We start from the raw sequence: 17,605 nt of genomic DNA on the forward strand, positions 1-17,605 counted from the left end.
CAAAAGGTAGGGCCCGTGGCCCGGCGCCTATTTCAGGTTATCGCTTCTCGGCCTTTTGGCTAAGATCAAGTGTAGTATCTGTTCTTATCAGTTTAATATCTGATACGTCCTCTACCCGAGGACCATATATTAAATGGATTTTTAGGCCTGGGAGTCGGAAGAGGGGCTTGCTCAGTCCACTCCACGCATCGACCAGGTATTGCATTGCCTCCTGGCACGGTGCACCCTCATAAACGGTCAAACGAAAGAGTAATTGACGAATGCTGGTGACTGGCCCCTGCTGGAAAGCTGTTGGGATTAGGAGTACGGCGCCTTAGACCTTTGCCTAGCCTAGGCCCGGGGTTTCCTCGGTCCTTTTGCGCTAGGGAGTCCCGCTTTTCCCGCTTTTTCATTTTCCCTCCATTTTACTTAAAAAAAAAAAAAAAAAGAAAAGGCGAAAAACTTAATTTTCCCCCACCCTGTGTTTCTCCAGGCAAAGGCTGTGCTGCCTCGTCACCCACCCGACGACCCAAGGGCGCTTTTGCTGCAGGTTTTCGTCGCTCTACCTCGAGCCCTCTTCCTTGAGCGGCCGGTGGCCTACGGAGGCCTGGGCGACAGGCGAGCAGGGCTGGAGTTTCTCTTCATTCACGTACAAATCTTTCGCCTTTTACTAAAGATTTCCGTGGAGAGGAACGTTGACAAGTTCAACTTATTTTTTGAAGGCTTTGTCTTTGCAAAGCTGCTCTTTTGCTGGTGGAATGACAGAAGGTGTGTGGGCGTGAAGGCGGCCGGTCAGCGCAGTCCACTAGTCCGGACCCTCAAAAGGTAGGGCCCGTGGCCCGGCGCCTATTTCAGGTTATCGCTTCTCGGCCTTTTGGCTAAGATCAAGTGTAGTATCTGTTCTTATCAGTTTAATATCTGATACGTCCTCTACCCGAGGACCATATATTAAATGGATTTTTAGGCCTGGGAGTCGGAAGAGGGGCTTGCTCAGTCCACTCCACGCATCGACCAGGTATTGCATTGCCTCCTGGCACGGTGCACCCTCATAAACGGTCAAACGAAAGAGTAATTGACGAATGCTGGTGACTGGCCCCTGCTGGAAAGCTGTTGGGATTAGGGGTACGGCGCCTTAGACCTTTGCCTAGCCTAGGCCCGGGGTTTCCTCGGTCCTTTTGCGCTAGGGAGTCCCGCTTTTCCCGCTTTTTCATTTTCCCTCCATTTTACTTAAAAAAAAAAAAAAAAAGAAAAGGCGAAAAACTTAATTTTCCCCCACCCTGTGTTTCTCCAGGCAAAGGCTGTGCTGCCTCGTCACCCACCCGACGACCCAAGGGCGCTTTTGCTGCAGGTTTTCGTCGCTCTACCTCGAGCCCTCTTCCTTGAGCGGCCGGTGGCCTACGGAGGCCTGGGCGACAGGCGAGCAGGGCTGGAGTTTCTCTTCATTCACGTACAAATCTTTCGCCTTTTACTAAAGATTTCCGTGGAGAGGAACGTTGACAAGTTCAACTTATTTTTTGAAGGCTTTGTCTTTGCAAAGCTGCTCTTTTGCTGGTGGAATGACAGAAGGTGTGTGGGCGTGAAGGCGGCCGGTCAGCGCCGTCCACTAGTCCGGACCCTCAAAAGGTAGGGCCCGTGGCCCGGCGCCTATTTCAGGTTATCGCTTCTCGGCCTTTTGGCTAAGATCAAGTGTAGTATCTGTTCTTATCAGTTTAATATCTGATACGTCCTCTACCCGAGGACCATATATTAAATGGATTTTTAGGCCTGGGAGTCGGAAGAGGGGCTTGCTCAGTCCACTCCACGCATCGACCAGGTATTGCATTGCCTCCTGGCACGGTGCACCCTCATAAACGGTCAAACGAAAGAGTAATTGACGAATGCTGGTGACTGGCCCCTGCTGGAAAGCTGTTGGGATTAGGGGTACGGCGCCTTAGACCTTTGCCTAGCCTAGGCCCGGGGTTTCCTCGGTCCTTTTGCGCTAGGGAGTCCCGCTTTTCCCGCTTTTTCATTTTCCCTCCATTTTACTTAAAAAAAAAAAAAAAAAAAAAAAAAAGGCGAAAGACTTAATTTTCCCCCACCCTGTGTTTCTCCAGGCAAAGGCTGTGCTGCCTCGTCACCCACCCGACGACCCAAGGGCGCTTTTGCTGCAGGTTTTCGTCGCTCTACCTCGAGCCCTCTTCCTTGAGCGGCCGGTGGCCTACGGAGGCCTGGGCGACCGGCGAGCAGGGCTGGAGTTTCTCTTCATTCACGTACAAATCTTTCGCCTTTTACTAAAGATTTCCGTGGAGAGGAACGTTGACAAGTTCAACTTATTTTTTGAAGGCTTTGTCTTTGCAAAGCTGCTCTTTTGCTGGTGGAATGACAGAAGGTGTGTGGGCGTGAAGGCGGCCGGTCAGCGCCGTCCACTAGTCCGGATCCTCAAAAGGTAGGGCCCGTGGCCCGGCGCCTATTTCAGGTTATCGCTTCTCGGCCTTTTGGCTAAGATCAAGTGTAGTATCTGTTCTTATCAGTTTAATATCTGATACGTCCTCTACCCGAGGACCATATATTAAATGGATTTTTAGGCCTGGGAGTCGGAAGAGGGGCTTGCTCAGTCCACTCCACGCATCGACCAGGTATTGCATTGCCTCCTGGCACGGTGCACCCTCATAAACGGTCAAACGAAAGAGTAATTGACGAATGCTGGTGACTGGCCCCTGCTGGAAAGCTGTTGGGATTAGGGGTACGGCGCCTTAGACCTTTGCCTAGCCTAGGCCCGGGGTTTCCTCGGTCCTTTTGCGCTAGGGAGTCCCGCTTTTCCCGCTTTTTCATTTTCCCTCCATTTTACTTAAAAAAAAAAAAAAAAAAAAAAAAAAGGCGAAAGACTTAATTTTCCCCCACCCTGTGTTTCTCCAGGCAAAGGCTGTGCTGCCTCGTCACCCACCCGACGACCCAAGGGCGCTTTTGCTGCAGGTTTTCGTCGCTCTACCTCGAGCCCTCTTCCTTGAGCGGCCGGTGGCCTACGGAGGCCTGGGCGACAGGCGAGCAGGGCTGGAGTTTCTCTTCATTCACGTACAAATCTTTCGCCTTTTACTAAAGATTTCCGTGGAGAGGAACGTTGACAAGTTCAACTTATTTTTTGAAGGCTTTGTCTTTGCAAAGCTGCTCTTTTGCTGGTGGAATGACAGAAGGTGTGTGGGCGTGAAGGCGGCCGGTCAGCGCCGTCCACTAGTCCGGACCCTCAAAAGGTAGGGCCCGTGGCCCGGCGCCTATTTCAGGTTATCGCTTCTCGGCCTTTTGGCTAAGATCAAGTGTAGTATCTGTTCTTATCAGTTTAATATCTGATACGTCCTCTACCCGAGGACCATATATTAAATGGATTTTTAGGCCTGGGAGTCGGAAGAGGGGCTTGCTCAGTCCACTCCACGCATCGACCAGGTATTGCATTGCCTCCTGGCACGGTGCACCCTCATAAACGGTCAAACGAAAGAGTAATTGACGAATGCTGGTGACTGGCCCCTGCTGGAAAGCTGTTGGGATTAGGGGTACGGCGCCTTAGACCTTTGCCTAGCCTAGGCCCGGGGTTTCCTCGGTCCTTTTGCGCTAGGGAGTCCCGCTTTTCCCGCTTTTTCATTTTCCCTCCATTTTACTTAAAAAAAAAAAAAAAAAGAAAAGGCGAAAAACTTAATTTTCCCCCACCCTGTGTTTCTCCAGGCAAAGGCTGTGCTGCCTCGTCACCCACCCGACGACCCAAGGGCGCTTTTGCTGCAGGTTTTCGTCGCTCTACCTCGAGCCCTCTTCCTTGAGCGGCCGGTGGCCTACGGAGGCCTGGGCGACAGGCGAGCAGGGCTGGAGTTTCTCTTCATTCACGTACAAATCTTTCGCCTTTTACTAAAGATTTCCGTGGAGAGGAACGTTGACAAGTTCAACTTATTTTTTGAAGGCTTTGTCTTTGCAAAGCTGCTCTTTTGCTGGTGGAATGACAGAAGGTGTGTGGGCGTGAAGGCGGCCGGTCAGCGCCGTCCACTAGTCCGGACCCTCAAAAGGTAGGGCCCGTGGCCCGGCGCCTATTTCAGGTTATCGCTTCTCGGCCTTTTGGCTAAGATCAAGTGTAGTATCTGTTCTTATCAGTTTAATATCTGATACGTCCTCTACCCGAGGACCATATATTAAATGGATTTTTAGGCCTGGGAGTCGGAAGAGGGGCTTGCTCAGTCCACTCCACGCATCGACCAGGTATTGCATTGCCTCCTGGCACGGTGCACCCTCATAAACGGTCAAACGAAAGAGTAATTGACGAATGCTGGTGACTGGCCCCTGCTGGAAAGCTGTTGGGATTAGGGGTACGGCGCCTTAGACCTTTGCCTAGCCTAGGCCCGGGGTTTCCTCGGTCCTTTTGCGCTAGGGAGTCCCGCTTTTCCCGCTTTTTCATTTTCCCTCCATTTTACTTAAAAAAAAAAAAAAAAAAAAAAGGCGAAAGACTTAATTTTCCCCCACCCTGTGTTTCTCCAGGCAAAGGCTGTGCTGCCTCGTCACCCACCCGACGACCCAAGGGCGCTTTTGCTGCAGGTTTTCGTCGCTCTACCTCGAGCCCTCTTCCTTGAGCGGCCGGTGGCCTACGGAGGCCTGGGCGACCGGCGAGCAGGGCTGGAGTTTCTCTTCATTCACGTACAAATCTTTCGCCTTTTACTAAAGATTTCCGTGGAGAGGAACGTTGACAAGTTCAACTTATTTTTTGAAGGCTTTGTCTTTGCAAAGCTGCTCTTTTGCTGGTGGAATGACAGAAGGTGTGTGGGCGTGAAGGCGGCCGGTCAGCGCCGTCCACTAGTCCGGATCCTCAAAAGGTAGGGCCCGTGGCCCGGCGCCTATTTCAGGTTATCGCTTCTCGGCCTTTTGGCTAAGATCAAGTGTAGTATCTGTTCTTATCAGTTTAATATCTGATACGTCCTCTACCCGAGGACCATATATTAAATGGATTTTTAGGCCTGGGAGTCGGAAGAGGGGCTTGCTCAGTCCACTCCACGCATCGACCAGGTATTGCATTGCCTCCTGGCACGGTGCACCCTCATAAACGGTCAAACGAAAGAGTAATTGACGAATGCTGGTGACTGGCCCCTGCTGGAAAGCTGTTGGGATTAGGGGTACGGCGCCTTAGACCTTTGCCTAGCCTAGGCCCGGGGTTTCCTCGGTCCTTTTGCGCTAGGGAGTCCCGCTTTTCCCGCTTTTTCATTTTCCCTCCATTTTACTTAAAAAAAAAAAAAAAAAAAAAAGGCGAAAGACTTAATTTTCCCCCACCCTGTGTTTCTCCAGGCAAAGGCTGTGCTGCCTCGTCACCCACCCGACGACCCAAGGGCGCTTTTGCTGCAGGTTTTCGTCGCTCTACCTCGAGCCCTCTTCCTTGAGCGGCCGGTGGCCTACGGAGGCCTGGGCGACAGGCGAGCAGGGCTGGAGTTTCTCTTCATTCACGTACAAATCTTTCGCCTTTTACTAAAGATTTCCGTGGAGAGGAACGTTGACAAGTTCAACTTATTTTTTGAAGGCTTTGTCTTTGCAAAGCTGCTCTTTTGCTGGTGGAATGACAGAAGGTGTGTGGGCGTGAAGGCGGCCGGTCAGCGCCGTCCACTAGTCCGGACCCTCAAAAGGTAGGGCCCGTGGCCCGGCGCCTATTTCAGGTTATCGCTTCTCGGCCTTTTGGCTAAGATCAAGTGTAGTATCTGTTCTTATCAGTTTAATATCTGATACGTCCTCTACCCGAGGACCATATATTAAATGGATTTTTAGGCCTGGGAGTCGGAAGAGGGGCTTGCTCAGTCCACTCCACGCATCGACCAGGTATTGCATTGCCTCCTGGCACGGTGCACCCTCATAAACGGTCAAACGAAAGAGTAATTGACGAATGCTGGTGACTGGCCCCTGCTGGAAAGCTGTTGGGATTAGGGGTACGGCGCCTTAGACCTTTGCCTAGCCTAGGCCCGGGGTTTCCTCGGTCCTTTTGCGCTAGGGAGTCCCGCTTTTCCCGCTTTTTCATTTTCCCTCCATTTTACTTAAAAAAAAAAAAAAAAAGAAAAGGCGAAAAACTTAATTTTCCCCCACCCTGTGTTTCTCCAGGCAAAGGCTGTGCTGCCTCGTCACCCACCCGACGACCCAAGGGCGCTTTTGCTGCAGGTTTTCGTCGCTCTACCTCGAGCCCTCTTCCTTGAGCGGCCGGTGGCCTACGGAGGCCTGGGCGACAGGCGAGCAGGGCTGGAGTTTCTCTTCATTCACGTACAAATCTTTCGCCTTTTACTAAAGATTTCCGTGGAGAGGAACGTTGACAAGTTCAACTTATTTTTTGAAGGCTTTGTCTTTGCAAAGCTGCTCTTTTGCTGGTGGAATGACAGAAGGTGTGTGGGCGTGAAGGCGGCCGGTCAGCGCCGTCCACTAGTCCGGACCCTCAAAAGGTAGGGCCCGTGGCCCGGCGCCTATTTCAGGTTATCGCTTCTCGGCCTTTTGGCTAAGATCAAGTGTAGTATCTGTTCTTATCAGTTTAATATCTGATACGTCCTCTACCCGAGGACCATATATTAAATGGATTTTTAGGCCTGGGAGTCGGAAGAGGGGCTTGCTCAGTCCACTCCACGCATCGACCAGGTATTGCATTGCCTCCTGGCACGGTGCACCCTCATAAACGGTCAAACGAAAGAGTAATTGACGAATGCTGGTGACTGGCCCCTGCTGGAAAGCTGTTGGGATTAGGGGTACGGCGCCTTAGACCTTTGCCTAGCCTAGGCCCGGGGTTTCCTCGGTCCTTTTGCGCTAGGGAGTCCCGCTTTTCCCGCTTTTTCATTTTCCCTCCATTTTACTTAAAAAAAAAAAAAAAAAGAAAAGGCGAAAAACTTAATTTTCCCCCACCCTGTGTTTCTCCAGGCAAAGGCTGTGCTGCCTCGTCACCCACCCGACGACCCAAGGGCGCTTTTGCTGCAGGTTTTCGTCGCTCTACCTCGAGCCCTCTTCCTTGAGCGGCCGGTGGCCTACGGAGGCCTGGGCGACCGGCGAGCAGGGCTGGAGTTTCTCTTCATTCACGTACAAATCTTTCGCCTTTTACTAAAGATTTCCGTGGAGAGGAACGTTGACAAGTTCAACTTATTTTTTGAAGGCTTTGTCTTTGCAAAGCTGCTCTTTTGCTGGTGGAATGACAGAAGGTGTGTGGGCGTGAAGGCGGCCGGTCAGCGCCGTCCACTAGTCCGGACCCTCAAAAGGTAGGGCCCGTGGCCCGGCGCCTATTTCAGGTTATCGCTTCTCGGCCTTTTGGCTAAGATCAAGTGTAGTATCTGTTCTTATCAGTTTAATATCTGATACGTCCTCTACCCGAGGACCATATATTAAATGGATTTTTAGGCCTGGGAGTCGGAAGAGGGGCTTGCTCAGTCCACTCCACGCATCGACCAGGTATTGCATTGCCTCCTGGCACGGTGCACCCTCATAAACGGTCAAACGAAAGAGTAATTGACGAATGCTGGTGACTGGCCCCTGCTGGAAAGCTGTTGGGATTAGGGGTACGGCGCCTTAGACCTTTGCCTAGCCTAGGCCCGGGGTTTCCTCGGTCCTTTTGCGCTAGGGAGTCCCGCTTTTCCCGCTTTTTCATTTTCCCTCCATTTTACTTAAAAAAAAAAAAAAAAAGAAAAGGCGATAAACTTAATTTTCCCCCACCCTGTGTTTCTCCAGGCAAAGGCTGTGCTGCCTCGTCACCCACCCGACGACCCAAGGGCGCTTTTGCTGCAGGTTTTCGTCGCTCTACCTCGAGCCCTCTTCCTTGAGCGGCCGGTGGCCTACGGAGGCCTGGGCGACAGGCGAGCAGGGCTGGAGTTTCTCTTCATTCACGTACAAATCTTTCGCCTTTTACTAAAGATTTCCGTGGAGAGGAACGTTGACAAGTTCAACTTATTTTTTGAAGGCTTTGTCTTTGCAAAGCTGCTCTTTTGCTGGTGGAATGACAGAAGGTGTGTGGGCGTGAAGGCGGCCGGTCAGCGCCGTCCACTAGTCCGGACCCTCAAAAGGTAGGGCCCGTGGCCCGGCGCCTATTTCAGGTTATCGCTTCTCGGCCTTTTGGCTAAGATCAAGTGTAGTATCTGTTCTTATCAGTTTAATATCTGATACGTCCTCTACCCGAGGACCATATATTAAATGGATTTTTAGGCCTGGGAGTCGGAAGAGGGGCTTGCTCAGTCCACTCCACGCATCGACCAGGTATTGCATTGCCTCCTGGCACGGTGCACCCTCATAAACGGTCAAACGAAAGAGTAATTGACGAATGCTGGTGACTGGCCCCTGCTGGAAAGCTGTTGGGATTAGGGGTACGGCGCCTTAGACCTTTGCCTAGCCTAGGCCCGGGGTTTCCTCGGTCCTTTTGCGCTAGGGAGTCCCGCTTTTCCCGCTTTTTCATTTTCCCTCCATTTTACTTAAAAAAAAAAAAAAAAAAAAAAAAAAGGCGAAAGACTTAATTTTCCCCCACCCTGTGTTTCTCCAGGCAAAGGCTGTGCTGCCTCGTCACCCACCCGACGACCCAAGGGCGCTTTTGCTGCAGGTTTTCGTCGCTCTACCTCGAGCCCTCTTCCTTGAGCGGCCGGTGGCCTACGGAGGCCTGGGCGACCGGCGAGCAGGGCTGGAGTTTCTCTTCATTCACGTACAAATCTTTCGCCTTTTACTAAAGATTTCCGTGGAGAGGAACGTTGACAAGTTCAACTTATTTTTTGAAGGCTTTGTCTTTGCAAAGCTGCTCTTTTGCTGGTGGAATGACAGAAGGTGTGTGGGCGTGAAGGCGGCCGGTCAGCGCCGTCCACTAGTCCGGATCCTCAAAAGGTAGGGCCCGTGGCCCGGCGCCTATTTCAGGTTATCGCTTCTCGGCCTTTTGGCTAAGATCAAGTGTAGTATCTGTTCTTATCAGTTTAATATCTGATACGTCCTCTACCCGAGGACCATATATTAAATGGATTTTTAGGCCTGGGAGTCGGAAGAGGGGCTTGCTCAGTCCACTCCACGCATCGACCAGGTATTGCATTGCCTCCTGGCACGGTGCACCCTCATAAACGGTCAAACGAAAGAGTAATTGACGAATGCTGGTGACTGGCCCCTGCTGGAAAGCTGTTGGGATTAGGGGTACGGCGCCTTAGACCTTTGCCTAGCCTAGGCCCGGGGTTTCCTCGGTCCTTTTGCGCTAGGGAGTCCCGCTTTTCCCGCTTTTTCATTTTCCCTCCATTTTACTTAAAAAAAAAAAAAAAAAAAAAAAAAAGGCGAAAGACTTAATTTTCCCCCACCCTGTGTTTCTCCAGGCAAAGGCTGTGCTGCCTCGTCACCCACCCGACGACCCAAGGGCGCTTTTGCTGCAGGTTTTCGTCGCTCTACCTCGAGCCCTCTTCCTTGAGCGGCCGGTGGCCTACGGAGGCCTGGGCGACCGGCGAGCAGGGCTGGAGTTTCTCTTCATTCACGTACAAATCTTTCGCCTTTTACTAAAGATTTCCGTGGAGAGGAACGTTGACAAGTTCAACTTATTTTTTGAAGGCTTTGTCTTTGCAAAGCTGCTCTTTTGCTGGTGGAATGACAGAAGGTGTGTGGGCGTGAAGGCGGCCGGTCAGCGCCGTCCACTAGTCCGGATCCTCAAAAGGTAGGGCCAGTGGCCCGGCGCCTATTTCAGGTTATCGCTTCTCGGCCTTTTGGCTAAGATCAAGTGTAGTATCTGTTCTTATCAGTTTAATATCTGATACGTCCTCTACCCGAGGACCATATATTAAATGGATTTTTAGGCCTGGGAGTCGGAAGAGGGGCTTGCTCAGTCCACTCCACGCATCGACCAGGTATTGCATTGCCTCCTGGCACGGTGCACCCTCATAAACGGTCAAACGAAAGAGTAATTGACGAATGCTGGTGACTGGCCCCTGCTGGAAAGCTGTTGGGATTAGGGGTACGGCGCCTTAGACCTTTGCCTAGCCTAGGCCCGGGGTTTCCTCGGTCCTTTTGCGCTAGGGAGTCCCGCTTTTCCCGCTTTTTCATTTTCCCTCCATTTTACTTAAAAAAAAAAAAAAAAAAAAAAAAAAGGCGAAAGACTTAATTTTCCCCCACCCTGTGTTTCTCCAGGCAAAGGCTGTGCTGCCTCGTCACCCACCCGACGACCCAAGGGCGCTTTTGCTGCAGGTTTTCGTCGCTCTACCTCGAGCCCTCTTCCTTGAGCGGCCGGTGGCCTACGGAGGCCTGGGCGACCGGCGAGCAGGGCTGGAGTTTCTCTTCATTCACGTACAAATCTTTCGCCTTTTACTAAAGATTTCCGTGGAGAGGAACGTTGACAAGTTCAACTTATTTTTTGAAGGCTTTGTCTTTGCAAAGCTGCTCTTTTGCTGGTGGAATGACAGAAGGTGTGTGGGCGTGAAGGCGGCCGGTCAGCGCCGTCCACTAGTCCGGATCCTCAAAAGGTAGGGCCAGTGGCCCGGCGCCTATTTCAGGTTATCGCTTCTCGGCCTTTTGGCTAAGATCAAGTGTAGTATCTGTTCTTATCAGTTTAATATCTGATACGTCCTCTACCCGAGGACCATATATTAAATGGATTTTTAGGCCTGGGAGTCGGAAGAGGGGCTTGCTCAGTCCACTCCACGCATCGACCAGGTATTGCATTGCCTCCTGGCACGGTGCACCCTCATAAACGGTCAAACGAAAGAGTAATTGACGAATGCTGGTGACTGGCCCCTGCTGGAAAGCTGTTGGGATTAGGGGTACGGCGCCTTAGACCTTTGCCTAGCCTAGGCCCGGGGTTTCCTCGGTCCTTTTGCGCTAGGGAGTCCCGCTTTTCCCGCTTTTTCATTTTCCCTCCATTTTACTTAAAAAAAAAAAAAAAAAAAAAAAAAAGGCGAAAGACTTAATTTTCCCCCACCCTGTGTTTCTCCAGGCAAAGGCTGTGCTGCCTCGTCACCCACCCGACGACCCAAGGGCGCTTTTGCTGCAGGTTTTCGTCGCTCTACCTCGAGCCCTCTTCCTTGAGCGGCCGGTGGCCTACGGAGGCCTGGGCGACCGGCGAGCAGGGCTGGAGTTTCTCTTCATTCACGTACAAATCTTTCGCCTTTTACTAAAGATTTCCGTGGAGAGGAACGTTGACAAGTTCAACTTATTTTTTGAAGGCTTTGTCTTTGCAAAGCTGCTCTTTTGCTGGTGGAATGACAGAAGGTGTGTGGGCGTGAAGGCGGCCGGTCAGCGCCGTCCACTAGTCCGGATCCTCAAAAGGTAGGGCCTGTGGCCCGGCGCCTATTTCAGGTTATCGCTTCTCGGCCTTTTGGCTAAGATCAAGTGTAGTATCTGTTCTTATCAGTTTAATATCTGATACGTCCTCTACCCGAGGACCATATATTAAATGGATTTTTAGGCCTGGGAGTCGGAAGAGGGGCTTGCTCAGTCCACTCCACGCATCGACCAGGTATTGCATTGCCTCCTGGCACGGTGCACCCTCATAAACGGTCAAACGAAAGAGTAATTGACGAATGCTGGTGACTGGCCCCTGCTGGAAAGCTGTTGGGATTAGGGGTACGGCGCCTTAGACCTTTGCCTAGCCTAGGCCCGGGGTTTCCTCGGTCCTTTTGCGCTAGGGAGTCCCGCTTTTCCCGCTTTTTCATTTTCCCTCCATTTTACTTAAAAAAAAAAAAAAAAAAAAAAAAAAGGCGAAAGACTTAATTTTCCCCCACCCTGTGTTTCTCCAGGCAAAGGCTGTGCTGCCTCGTCACCCACCCGACGACCCAAGGGCGCTTTTGCTGCAGGTTTTCGTCGCTCTACCTCGAGCCCTCTTCCTTGAGCGGCCGGTGGCCTACGGAGGCCTGGGCGACCGGCGAGCAGGGCTGGAGTTTCTCTTCATTCACGTACAAATCTTTCGCCTTTTACTAAAGATTTCCGTGGAGAGGAACGTTGACAAGTTCAACTTATTTTTTGAAGGCTTTGTCTTTGCAAAGCTGCTCTTTTGCTGGTGGAATGACAGAAGGTGTGTGGGCGTGAAGGCGGCCGGTCAGCGCCGTCCACTAGTCCGGATCCTCAAAAGGTAGGGCCCGTGGCCCGGCGCCTATTTCAGGTTATCGCTTCTCGGCCTTTTGGCTAAGATCAAGTGTAGTATCTGTTCTTATCAGTTTAATATCTGATACGTCCTCTACCCGAGGACCATATATTAAATGGATTTTTAGGCCTGGGAGTCGGAAGAGGGGCTTGCTCAGTCCACTCCACGCATCGACCAGGTATTGCATTGCCTCCTGGCACGGTGCACCCTCATAAACGGTCAAACGAAAGAGTAATTGACGAATGCTGGTGACTGGCCCCTGCTGGAAAGCTGTTGGGATTAGGGGTACGGCGCCTTAGACCTTTGCCTAGCCTAGGCCCGGGGTTTCCTCGGTCCTTTTGCGCTAGGGAGTCCCGCTTTTCCCGCTTTTTCATTTTCCCTCCATTTTACTTAAAAAAAAAAAAAAAAAAAAAAAAAAGGCGAAAGACTTAATTTTCCCCCACCCTGTGTTTCTCCAGGCAAAGGCTGTGCTGCCTCGTCACCCACCCGACGACCCAAGGGCGCTTTTGCTGCAGGTTTTCGTCGCTCTACCTCGAGCCCTCTTCCTTGAGCGGCCGGTGGCCTACGGAGGCCTGGGCGACCGGCGAGCAGGGCTGGAGTTTCTCTTCATTCACGTACAAATCTTTCGCCTTTTACTAAAGATTTCCGTGGAGAGGAACGTTGACAAGTTCAACTTATTTTTTGAAGGCTTTGTCTTTGCAAAGCTGCTCTTTTGCTGGTGGAATGACAGAAGGTGTGTGGGCGTGAAGGCGGCCGGTCAGCGCCGTCCACTAGTCCGGATCCTCAAAAGGTAGGGCCCGTGGCCCGGCGCCTATTTCAGGTTATCGCTTCTCGGCCTTTTGGCTAAGATCAAGTGTAGTATCTGTTCTTATCAGTTTAATATCTGATACGTCCTCTACCCGAGGACCATATATTAAATGGATTTTTAGGCCTGGGAGTCGGAAGAGGGGCTTGCTCAGTCCACTCCACGCATCGACCAGGTATTGCATTGCCTCCTGGCACGGTGCACCCTCATAAACGGTCAAACGAAAGAGTAATTGACGAATGCTGGTGACTGGCCCCTGCTGGAAAGCTGTTGGGATTAGGGGTACGGCGCCTTAGACCTTTGCCTAGCCTAGGCCCGGGGTTTCCTCGGTCCTTTTGCGCTAGGGAGTCCCGCTTTTCCCGCTTTTTCATTTTCCCTCCATTTTACTTAAAAAAAAAAAAAAAAAAAAAAAAAAGGCGAAAGACTTAATTTTCCCCCACCCTGTGTTTCTCCAGGCAAAGGCTGTGCTGCCTCGTCACCCACCCGACGACCCAAGGGCGCTTTTGCTGCAGGTTTTCGTCGCTCTACCTCGAGCCCTCTTCCTTGAGCGGCCGGTGGCCTACGGAGGCCTGGGCGACCGGCGAGCAGGGCTGGAGTTTCTCTTCATTCACGTACAAATCTTTCGCCTTTTACTAAAGATTTCCGTGGAGAGGAACGTTGACAAGTTCAACTTATTTTTTGAAGGCTTTGTCTTTGCAAAGCTGCTCTTTTGCTGGTGGAATGACAGAAGGTGTGTGGGCGTGAAGGCGGCCGGTCAGCGCCGTCCACTAGTCCGGATCCTCAAAAGGTAGGGCCCGTGGCCCGGCGCCTATTTCAGGTTATCGCTTCTCGGCCTTTTGGCTAAGATCAAGTGTAGTATCTGTTCTTATCAGTTTAATATCTGATACGTCCTCTACCCGAGGACCATATATTAAATGGATTTTTAGGCCTGGGAGTCGGAAGAGGGGCTTGCTCAGTCCACTCCACGCATCGACCAGGTATTGCATTGCCTCCTGTCACGGTGCACCCTCATAAACGGTCAAACGAAAGAGTAATTGACGAATGCTGGTGACTGGCCCCTGCTGGAAAGCTGTTGGGATTAGGGGTACGGCGCCTTAGACCTTTGCCTAGCCTAGGCCCGGGGTTTCCTCGGTCCTTTTGCGCTAGGGAGTCCCGCTTTTCCCGCTTTTTCATTTTCCCTCCATTTTACTTAAAAAAAAAAAAAAAAAAAAAAAAAAGGCGAAAGACTTAATTTTCCCCCACCCTGTGTTTCTCCAGGCAAAGGCTGTGCTGCCTCGTCACCCACCCGACGACCCAAGGGCGCTTTTGCTGCAGGTTTTCGTCGCTCTACCTCGAGCCCTCTTCCTTGAGCGGCCGGTGGCCTACGGAGGCCTGGGCGACCGGCGAGCAGGGCTGGAGTTTCTCTTCATTCACGTACAAATCTTTCGCCTTTTACTAAAGATTTCCGTGGAGAGGAACGTTGACAAGTTCAACTTATTTTTTGAAGGCTTTGTCTTTGCAAAGCTGCTCTTTTGCTGGTGGAATGACAGAAGGTGTGTGGGCGTGAAGGCGGCCGGTCAGCGCCGTCCACTAGTCCGGATCCTCAAAAGGTAGGGCCCGTGGCCCGGCGCCTATTTCAGGTTATCGCTTCTCGGCCTTTTGGCTAAGATCAAGTGTAGTATCTGTTCTTATCAGTTTAATATCTGATACGTCCTCTACCCGAGGACCATATATTAAATGGATTTTTAGGCCTGGGAGTCGGAAGAGGGGCTTGCTCAGTCCACTCCACGCATCGACCAGGTATTGCATTGCCTCCTGGCACGGTGCACCCTCATAAACGGTCAAACGAAAGAGTAATTGACGAATGCTGGTGACTGGCCCCTGCTGGAAAGCTGTTGGGATTAGGGGTACGGCGCCTTAGACCTTTGCCTAGCCTAGGCCCGGGGTTTCCTCGGTCCTTTTGCGCTAGGGAGTCCCGCTTTTCCCGCTTTTTCATTTTCCCTCCATTTTACTTAAAAAAAAAAAAAAAAAAAAAAAAAAGGCGAAAGACTTAATTTTCCCCCACCCTGTGTTTCTCCAGGCAAAGGCTGTGCTGCCTCGTCACCCACCCGACGACCCAAGGGCGCTTTTGCTGCAGGTTTTCGTCGCTCTACCTCGAGCCCTCTTCCTTGAGCGGCCGGTGGCCTACGGAGGCCTGGGCGACCGGCGAGCAGGGCTGGAGTTTCTCTTCATTCACGTACAAATCTTTCGCCTTTTACTAAAGATTTCCGTGGAGAGGAACGTTGACAAGTTCAACTTATTTTTTGAAGGCTTTGTCTTTGCAAAGCTGCTCTTTTGCTGGTGGAATGACAGAAGGTGTGTGGGCGTGAAGGCGGCCGGTCAGCGCCGTCCACTAGTCCGGATCCTCAAAAGGTAGGGCCCGTGGCCCGGCGCCTATTTCAGGTTATCGCTTCTCGGCCTTTTGGCTAAGATCAAGTGTAGTATCTGTTCTTATCAGTTTAATATCTGATACGTCCTCTACCCGAGGACCATATATTAAATGGATTTTTAGGCCTGGGAGTCGGAAGAGGGGCTTGCTCAGTCCACTCCACGCATCGACCAGGTATTGCATTGCCTCCTGGCACGGTGCACCCTCATAAACGGTCAAACGAAAGAGTAATTGACGAATGCTGGTGACTGGCCCCTGCTGGAAAGCTGTTGGGATTAGGGGTACGGCGCCTTAGACCTTTGCCTAGCCTAGGCCCGGGGTTTCCTCGGTCCTTTTGCGCTAGGGAGTCCCGCTTTTCCCGCTTTTTCATTTTCCCTCCATTTTACTTAAAAAAAAAAAAAAAAAAAAAAAAAAGGCGAAAGACTTAATTTTCCCCCACCCTGTGTTTCTCCAGGCAAAGGCTGTGCTGCCTCGTCACCCACCCGACGACCCAAGGGCGCTTTTGCTGCAGGTTTTCGTCGCTCTACCTCGAGCCCTCTTCCTTGAGCGGCCGGTGGCCTACGGAGGCCTGGGCGACCGGCGAGCAGGGCTGGAGTTTCTCTTCATTCACGTACAAATCTTTCGCCTTTTACTAAAGATTTCCGTGGAGAGGAACGTTGACAAGTTCAACTTATTTTTTGAAGGCTTTGTCTTTGCAAAGCTGCTCTTTTGCTGGTGGAATGACAGAAGGTGTGTGGGCGTGAAGGCGGCCGGTCAGCGCCGTCCACTAGTCCGGATCCTCAAAAGGTAGGGCCCGTGGCCCGGCGCCTATTTCAGGTTATCGCTTCTCGGCCTTTTGGCTAAGATCAAGTGTAGTATCTGTTCTTATCAGTTTAATATCTGATACGTCCTCTACCCGAGGACCATATATTAAATGGATTTTTAGGCCTGGGAGTCGGAAGAGGGGCTTGCTCAGTCCACTCCACGCATCGACCAGGTATTGCATTGCCTCCTGGCACGGTGCACCCTCATAAACGGTCAAACGAAAGAGTAATTGACGAATGCTGGTGACTGGCCCCTGCTGGAAAGCTGTTGGGATTAGGGGTACGGCGCCTTAGACCTTTGCCTAGCCTAGGCCCGGGGTTTCCTCGGTCCTTTTGCGCTAGGGAGTCCCGCTTTTCCCGCTTTTTCATTTTCCCTCCATTTTACTTAAAAAAAAAAAAAAAAAAAAAAAAAAAGGCGAAAGACTTAATTTTCCCCCACCCTGTGTTTCTCCAGGCAAAGGCTGTGCTGCCTCGTCACCCACCCGACGACCCAAGGGCGCTTTTGCTGCAGGTTTTCGTCGCTCTACCTCGAGCCCTCTTCCTTGAGCGGCCGGTGGCCTACGGAGGCCTGGGCGACCGGCGAGCAGGGCTGGAGTTTCTCTTCATTCACGTACAAATCTTTCGCCTTTTACTAAAGATTTCCGTGGAGAGGAACGTTGACAAGTTCAACTTATTTTTTGAAGGCTTTGTCTTTGCAAAGCTGCTCTTTTGCTGGTGGAATGACAGAAGGTGTGTGGGCGTGAAGGCGGCCGGTCAGCGCCGTCCACTAGTCCGGATCCTCAAAAGGTAGGGCCCGTGGCCCGGCGCCTATTTCAGGTTATCGCTTCTCGGCCTTTTGGCTAAGATCAAGTGTAGTATCTGTTCTTATCAGTTTAATATCTGATACGTCCTCTACCCGAGGACCATATATTAAATGGATTTTTAGGCCTGGGAGTCGGAAGAGGGGCTTGCTCAGTCCACTCCACGCATCGACCAGGTATTGCATTGCCTCCTGGCACGGTGCACCCTCATAAACGGTCAAACGAAAGAGTAATTGACGAATGCTGGTGACTGGCCCCTGCTGGAAAGCTGTTGGGATTAGGGGTACGGCGCCTTAGACCTTTGCCTAGCCTAGGCCCGGGGTTTCCTCGGTCCTTTTGCGCTAGGGAGTCCCGCTTTTCCCGCTTTTTCATTTTCCCTCCATTTTACTTAAAAAAAAAAAAAAAAAAAAAAAAAAGGCGAAAGACTTAATTTTCCCCCACCCTGTGTTTCTCCAGGCAAAGGCTGTGCTGCCTCGTCACCCACCCGACGACCCAAGGGCGCTTTTGCTGCAGGTTTTCGTCGCTCTACCTCGAGCCCTCTTCCTTGAGCGGCCGGTGGCCTACGGAGGCCTGGGCGACCGGCGAGCAGGGCTGGAGTTTCTCTTCATTCACGTACAAATATTTCGCCTTTTACTAAAGATTTCCGTGGAGAGGAACGTTGACAAGTTCAACTTATTTTTTGAAGGCTTTGTCTTTGCAAAGCTGCTCTTTTGCTGGTGGAATGACAGAAGGTGTGTGGGCGTGAAGGCGGCCGGTCAGCGCCGTCCACTAGTC

General features: G+C 51.5%; 44 non-coding genes across 44 annotated transcripts; all 44 read left to right on the top strand.

The window, feature by feature from the left end:
• Positions 1-39: 39 nt before the first annotated feature.
• On the top strand, positions 40-230 carry LOC134308305 (U2 spliceosomal RNA). Its single transcript, XR_010010574.1, has one exon. It is a non-coding gene; the product is annotated as a U2 spliceosomal RNA (small nuclear RNA).
• A 375-nt stretch (positions 231-605) lies between these two features.
• Positions 606-720, top strand: LOC134308678 (U5 spliceosomal RNA). Its single transcript, XR_010010913.1, has one exon. It is a non-coding gene; the product is annotated as a U5 spliceosomal RNA (small nuclear RNA).
• Positions 721-837: 117 nt separating this feature from the next.
• Positions 838-1,028, top strand: LOC134308307 (U2 spliceosomal RNA). The gene has a single exon (XR_010010576.1). It is a non-coding gene; the product is annotated as a U2 spliceosomal RNA (small nuclear RNA).
• A 375-nt stretch (positions 1,029-1,403) lies between these two features.
• LOC134308679 (U5 spliceosomal RNA) lies at positions 1,404-1,518 on the top strand. The gene has a single exon (XR_010010914.1). It is a non-coding gene; the product is annotated as a U5 spliceosomal RNA (small nuclear RNA).
• A 117-nt stretch (positions 1,519-1,635) lies between these two features.
• LOC134308308 (U2 spliceosomal RNA) lies at positions 1,636-1,826 on the top strand. The gene has a single exon (XR_010010577.1). It is a non-coding gene; the product is annotated as a U2 spliceosomal RNA (small nuclear RNA).
• A 379-nt stretch (positions 1,827-2,205) lies between these two features.
• LOC134308680 (U5 spliceosomal RNA) lies at positions 2,206-2,320 on the top strand. The gene has a single exon (XR_010010915.1). It is a non-coding gene; the product is annotated as a U5 spliceosomal RNA (small nuclear RNA).
• Positions 2,321-2,437: 117 nt separating this feature from the next.
• LOC134308309 (U2 spliceosomal RNA) lies at positions 2,438-2,628 on the top strand. The gene has a single exon (XR_010010578.1). It is a non-coding gene; the product is annotated as a U2 spliceosomal RNA (small nuclear RNA).
• A 379-nt stretch (positions 2,629-3,007) lies between these two features.
• Positions 3,008-3,122, top strand: LOC134308682 (U5 spliceosomal RNA). The gene has a single exon (XR_010010917.1). It is a non-coding gene; the product is annotated as a U5 spliceosomal RNA (small nuclear RNA).
• A 117-nt stretch (positions 3,123-3,239) lies between these two features.
• Positions 3,240-3,430, top strand: LOC134308310 (U2 spliceosomal RNA). Its single transcript, XR_010010579.1, has one exon. It is a non-coding gene; the product is annotated as a U2 spliceosomal RNA (small nuclear RNA).
• Positions 3,431-3,805: 375 nt separating this feature from the next.
• LOC134308683 (U5 spliceosomal RNA) lies at positions 3,806-3,920 on the top strand. Its single transcript, XR_010010918.1, has one exon. It is a non-coding gene; the product is annotated as a U5 spliceosomal RNA (small nuclear RNA).
• Positions 3,921-4,037: 117 nt separating this feature from the next.
• On the top strand, positions 4,038-4,228 carry LOC134308311 (U2 spliceosomal RNA). Its single transcript, XR_010010580.1, has one exon. It is a non-coding gene; the product is annotated as a U2 spliceosomal RNA (small nuclear RNA).
• Positions 4,229-4,603: 375 nt separating this feature from the next.
• Positions 4,604-4,718, top strand: LOC134308684 (U5 spliceosomal RNA). The gene has a single exon (XR_010010919.1). It is a non-coding gene; the product is annotated as a U5 spliceosomal RNA (small nuclear RNA).
• Positions 4,719-4,835: 117 nt separating this feature from the next.
• LOC134308312 (U2 spliceosomal RNA) lies at positions 4,836-5,026 on the top strand. The gene has a single exon (XR_010010581.1). It is a non-coding gene; the product is annotated as a U2 spliceosomal RNA (small nuclear RNA).
• Positions 5,027-5,401: 375 nt separating this feature from the next.
• On the top strand, positions 5,402-5,516 carry LOC134308685 (U5 spliceosomal RNA). Its single transcript, XR_010010920.1, has one exon. It is a non-coding gene; the product is annotated as a U5 spliceosomal RNA (small nuclear RNA).
• Positions 5,517-5,633: 117 nt separating this feature from the next.
• On the top strand, positions 5,634-5,824 carry LOC134308313 (U2 spliceosomal RNA). The gene has a single exon (XR_010010582.1). It is a non-coding gene; the product is annotated as a U2 spliceosomal RNA (small nuclear RNA).
• Positions 5,825-6,199: 375 nt separating this feature from the next.
• On the top strand, positions 6,200-6,314 carry LOC134308686 (U5 spliceosomal RNA). The gene has a single exon (XR_010010921.1). It is a non-coding gene; the product is annotated as a U5 spliceosomal RNA (small nuclear RNA).
• Positions 6,315-6,431: 117 nt separating this feature from the next.
• LOC134308314 (U2 spliceosomal RNA) lies at positions 6,432-6,622 on the top strand. Its single transcript, XR_010010583.1, has one exon. It is a non-coding gene; the product is annotated as a U2 spliceosomal RNA (small nuclear RNA).
• Positions 6,623-6,997: 375 nt separating this feature from the next.
• On the top strand, positions 6,998-7,112 carry LOC134308688 (U5 spliceosomal RNA). Its single transcript, XR_010010922.1, has one exon. It is a non-coding gene; the product is annotated as a U5 spliceosomal RNA (small nuclear RNA).
• Positions 7,113-7,229: 117 nt separating this feature from the next.
• LOC134308315 (U2 spliceosomal RNA) lies at positions 7,230-7,420 on the top strand. Its single transcript, XR_010010584.1, has one exon. It is a non-coding gene; the product is annotated as a U2 spliceosomal RNA (small nuclear RNA).
• Positions 7,421-7,795: 375 nt separating this feature from the next.
• LOC134308689 (U5 spliceosomal RNA) lies at positions 7,796-7,910 on the top strand. Its single transcript, XR_010010923.1, has one exon. It is a non-coding gene; the product is annotated as a U5 spliceosomal RNA (small nuclear RNA).
• A 117-nt stretch (positions 7,911-8,027) lies between these two features.
• Positions 8,028-8,218, top strand: LOC134308316 (U2 spliceosomal RNA). The gene has a single exon (XR_010010585.1). It is a non-coding gene; the product is annotated as a U2 spliceosomal RNA (small nuclear RNA).
• Positions 8,219-8,597: 379 nt separating this feature from the next.
• LOC134308690 (U5 spliceosomal RNA) lies at positions 8,598-8,712 on the top strand. The gene has a single exon (XR_010010924.1). It is a non-coding gene; the product is annotated as a U5 spliceosomal RNA (small nuclear RNA).
• A 117-nt stretch (positions 8,713-8,829) lies between these two features.
• LOC134308318 (U2 spliceosomal RNA) lies at positions 8,830-9,020 on the top strand. Its single transcript, XR_010010587.1, has one exon. It is a non-coding gene; the product is annotated as a U2 spliceosomal RNA (small nuclear RNA).
• A 379-nt stretch (positions 9,021-9,399) lies between these two features.
• On the top strand, positions 9,400-9,514 carry LOC134308691 (U5 spliceosomal RNA). The gene has a single exon (XR_010010925.1). It is a non-coding gene; the product is annotated as a U5 spliceosomal RNA (small nuclear RNA).
• A 117-nt stretch (positions 9,515-9,631) lies between these two features.
• Positions 9,632-9,822, top strand: LOC134308319 (U2 spliceosomal RNA). Its single transcript, XR_010010588.1, has one exon. It is a non-coding gene; the product is annotated as a U2 spliceosomal RNA (small nuclear RNA).
• A 379-nt stretch (positions 9,823-10,201) lies between these two features.
• On the top strand, positions 10,202-10,316 carry LOC134308692 (U5 spliceosomal RNA). Its single transcript, XR_010010926.1, has one exon. It is a non-coding gene; the product is annotated as a U5 spliceosomal RNA (small nuclear RNA).
• Positions 10,317-10,433: 117 nt separating this feature from the next.
• LOC134308320 (U2 spliceosomal RNA) lies at positions 10,434-10,624 on the top strand. The gene has a single exon (XR_010010589.1). It is a non-coding gene; the product is annotated as a U2 spliceosomal RNA (small nuclear RNA).
• Positions 10,625-11,003: 379 nt separating this feature from the next.
• Positions 11,004-11,118, top strand: LOC134308694 (U5 spliceosomal RNA). The gene has a single exon (XR_010010928.1). It is a non-coding gene; the product is annotated as a U5 spliceosomal RNA (small nuclear RNA).
• A 117-nt stretch (positions 11,119-11,235) lies between these two features.
• LOC134308321 (U2 spliceosomal RNA) lies at positions 11,236-11,426 on the top strand. Its single transcript, XR_010010590.1, has one exon. It is a non-coding gene; the product is annotated as a U2 spliceosomal RNA (small nuclear RNA).
• Positions 11,427-11,805: 379 nt separating this feature from the next.
• LOC134308695 (U5 spliceosomal RNA) lies at positions 11,806-11,920 on the top strand. Its single transcript, XR_010010929.1, has one exon. It is a non-coding gene; the product is annotated as a U5 spliceosomal RNA (small nuclear RNA).
• Positions 11,921-12,037: 117 nt separating this feature from the next.
• On the top strand, positions 12,038-12,228 carry LOC134308322 (U2 spliceosomal RNA). Its single transcript, XR_010010591.1, has one exon. It is a non-coding gene; the product is annotated as a U2 spliceosomal RNA (small nuclear RNA).
• Positions 12,229-12,607: 379 nt separating this feature from the next.
• LOC134308696 (U5 spliceosomal RNA) lies at positions 12,608-12,722 on the top strand. The gene has a single exon (XR_010010930.1). It is a non-coding gene; the product is annotated as a U5 spliceosomal RNA (small nuclear RNA).
• Positions 12,723-12,839: 117 nt separating this feature from the next.
• LOC134308323 (U2 spliceosomal RNA) lies at positions 12,840-13,030 on the top strand. The gene has a single exon (XR_010010592.1). It is a non-coding gene; the product is annotated as a U2 spliceosomal RNA (small nuclear RNA).
• Positions 13,031-13,409: 379 nt separating this feature from the next.
• LOC134308697 (U5 spliceosomal RNA) lies at positions 13,410-13,524 on the top strand. Its single transcript, XR_010010931.1, has one exon. It is a non-coding gene; the product is annotated as a U5 spliceosomal RNA (small nuclear RNA).
• A 117-nt stretch (positions 13,525-13,641) lies between these two features.
• LOC134308502 (U2 spliceosomal RNA) lies at positions 13,642-13,832 on the top strand. Its single transcript, XR_010010764.1, has one exon. It is a non-coding gene; the product is annotated as a U2 spliceosomal RNA (small nuclear RNA).
• A 379-nt stretch (positions 13,833-14,211) lies between these two features.
• Positions 14,212-14,326, top strand: LOC134308698 (U5 spliceosomal RNA). The gene has a single exon (XR_010010932.1). It is a non-coding gene; the product is annotated as a U5 spliceosomal RNA (small nuclear RNA).
• Positions 14,327-14,443: 117 nt separating this feature from the next.
• On the top strand, positions 14,444-14,634 carry LOC134308324 (U2 spliceosomal RNA). Its single transcript, XR_010010593.1, has one exon. It is a non-coding gene; the product is annotated as a U2 spliceosomal RNA (small nuclear RNA).
• A 379-nt stretch (positions 14,635-15,013) lies between these two features.
• On the top strand, positions 15,014-15,128 carry LOC134308699 (U5 spliceosomal RNA). The gene has a single exon (XR_010010933.1). It is a non-coding gene; the product is annotated as a U5 spliceosomal RNA (small nuclear RNA).
• A 117-nt stretch (positions 15,129-15,245) lies between these two features.
• LOC134308325 (U2 spliceosomal RNA) lies at positions 15,246-15,436 on the top strand. Its single transcript, XR_010010594.1, has one exon. It is a non-coding gene; the product is annotated as a U2 spliceosomal RNA (small nuclear RNA).
• A 379-nt stretch (positions 15,437-15,815) lies between these two features.
• Positions 15,816-15,930, top strand: LOC134308700 (U5 spliceosomal RNA). The gene has a single exon (XR_010010934.1). It is a non-coding gene; the product is annotated as a U5 spliceosomal RNA (small nuclear RNA).
• Positions 15,931-16,047: 117 nt separating this feature from the next.
• On the top strand, positions 16,048-16,238 carry LOC134308326 (U2 spliceosomal RNA). The gene has a single exon (XR_010010595.1). It is a non-coding gene; the product is annotated as a U2 spliceosomal RNA (small nuclear RNA).
• A 380-nt stretch (positions 16,239-16,618) lies between these two features.
• LOC134308701 (U5 spliceosomal RNA) lies at positions 16,619-16,733 on the top strand. The gene has a single exon (XR_010010935.1). It is a non-coding gene; the product is annotated as a U5 spliceosomal RNA (small nuclear RNA).
• Positions 16,734-16,850: 117 nt separating this feature from the next.
• LOC134308327 (U2 spliceosomal RNA) lies at positions 16,851-17,041 on the top strand. The gene has a single exon (XR_010010596.1). It is a non-coding gene; the product is annotated as a U2 spliceosomal RNA (small nuclear RNA).
• A 379-nt stretch (positions 17,042-17,420) lies between these two features.
• Positions 17,421-17,535, top strand: LOC134308249 (U5 spliceosomal RNA). The gene has a single exon (XR_010010521.1). It is a non-coding gene; the product is annotated as a U5 spliceosomal RNA (small nuclear RNA).
• Positions 17,536-17,605: the final 70 nt, after the last annotated feature.

The sequence above is a fragment of the Trichomycterus rosablanca genome, unplaced genomic scaffold (assembly GCF_030014385.1).
Source record: "Trichomycterus rosablanca isolate fTriRos1 unplaced genomic scaffold, fTriRos1.hap1 scaffold_89, whole genome shotgun sequence".
Classification (NCBI taxonomy): Eukaryota; Metazoa; Chordata; class Actinopteri; order Siluriformes; family Trichomycteridae; genus Trichomycterus; species Trichomycterus rosablanca.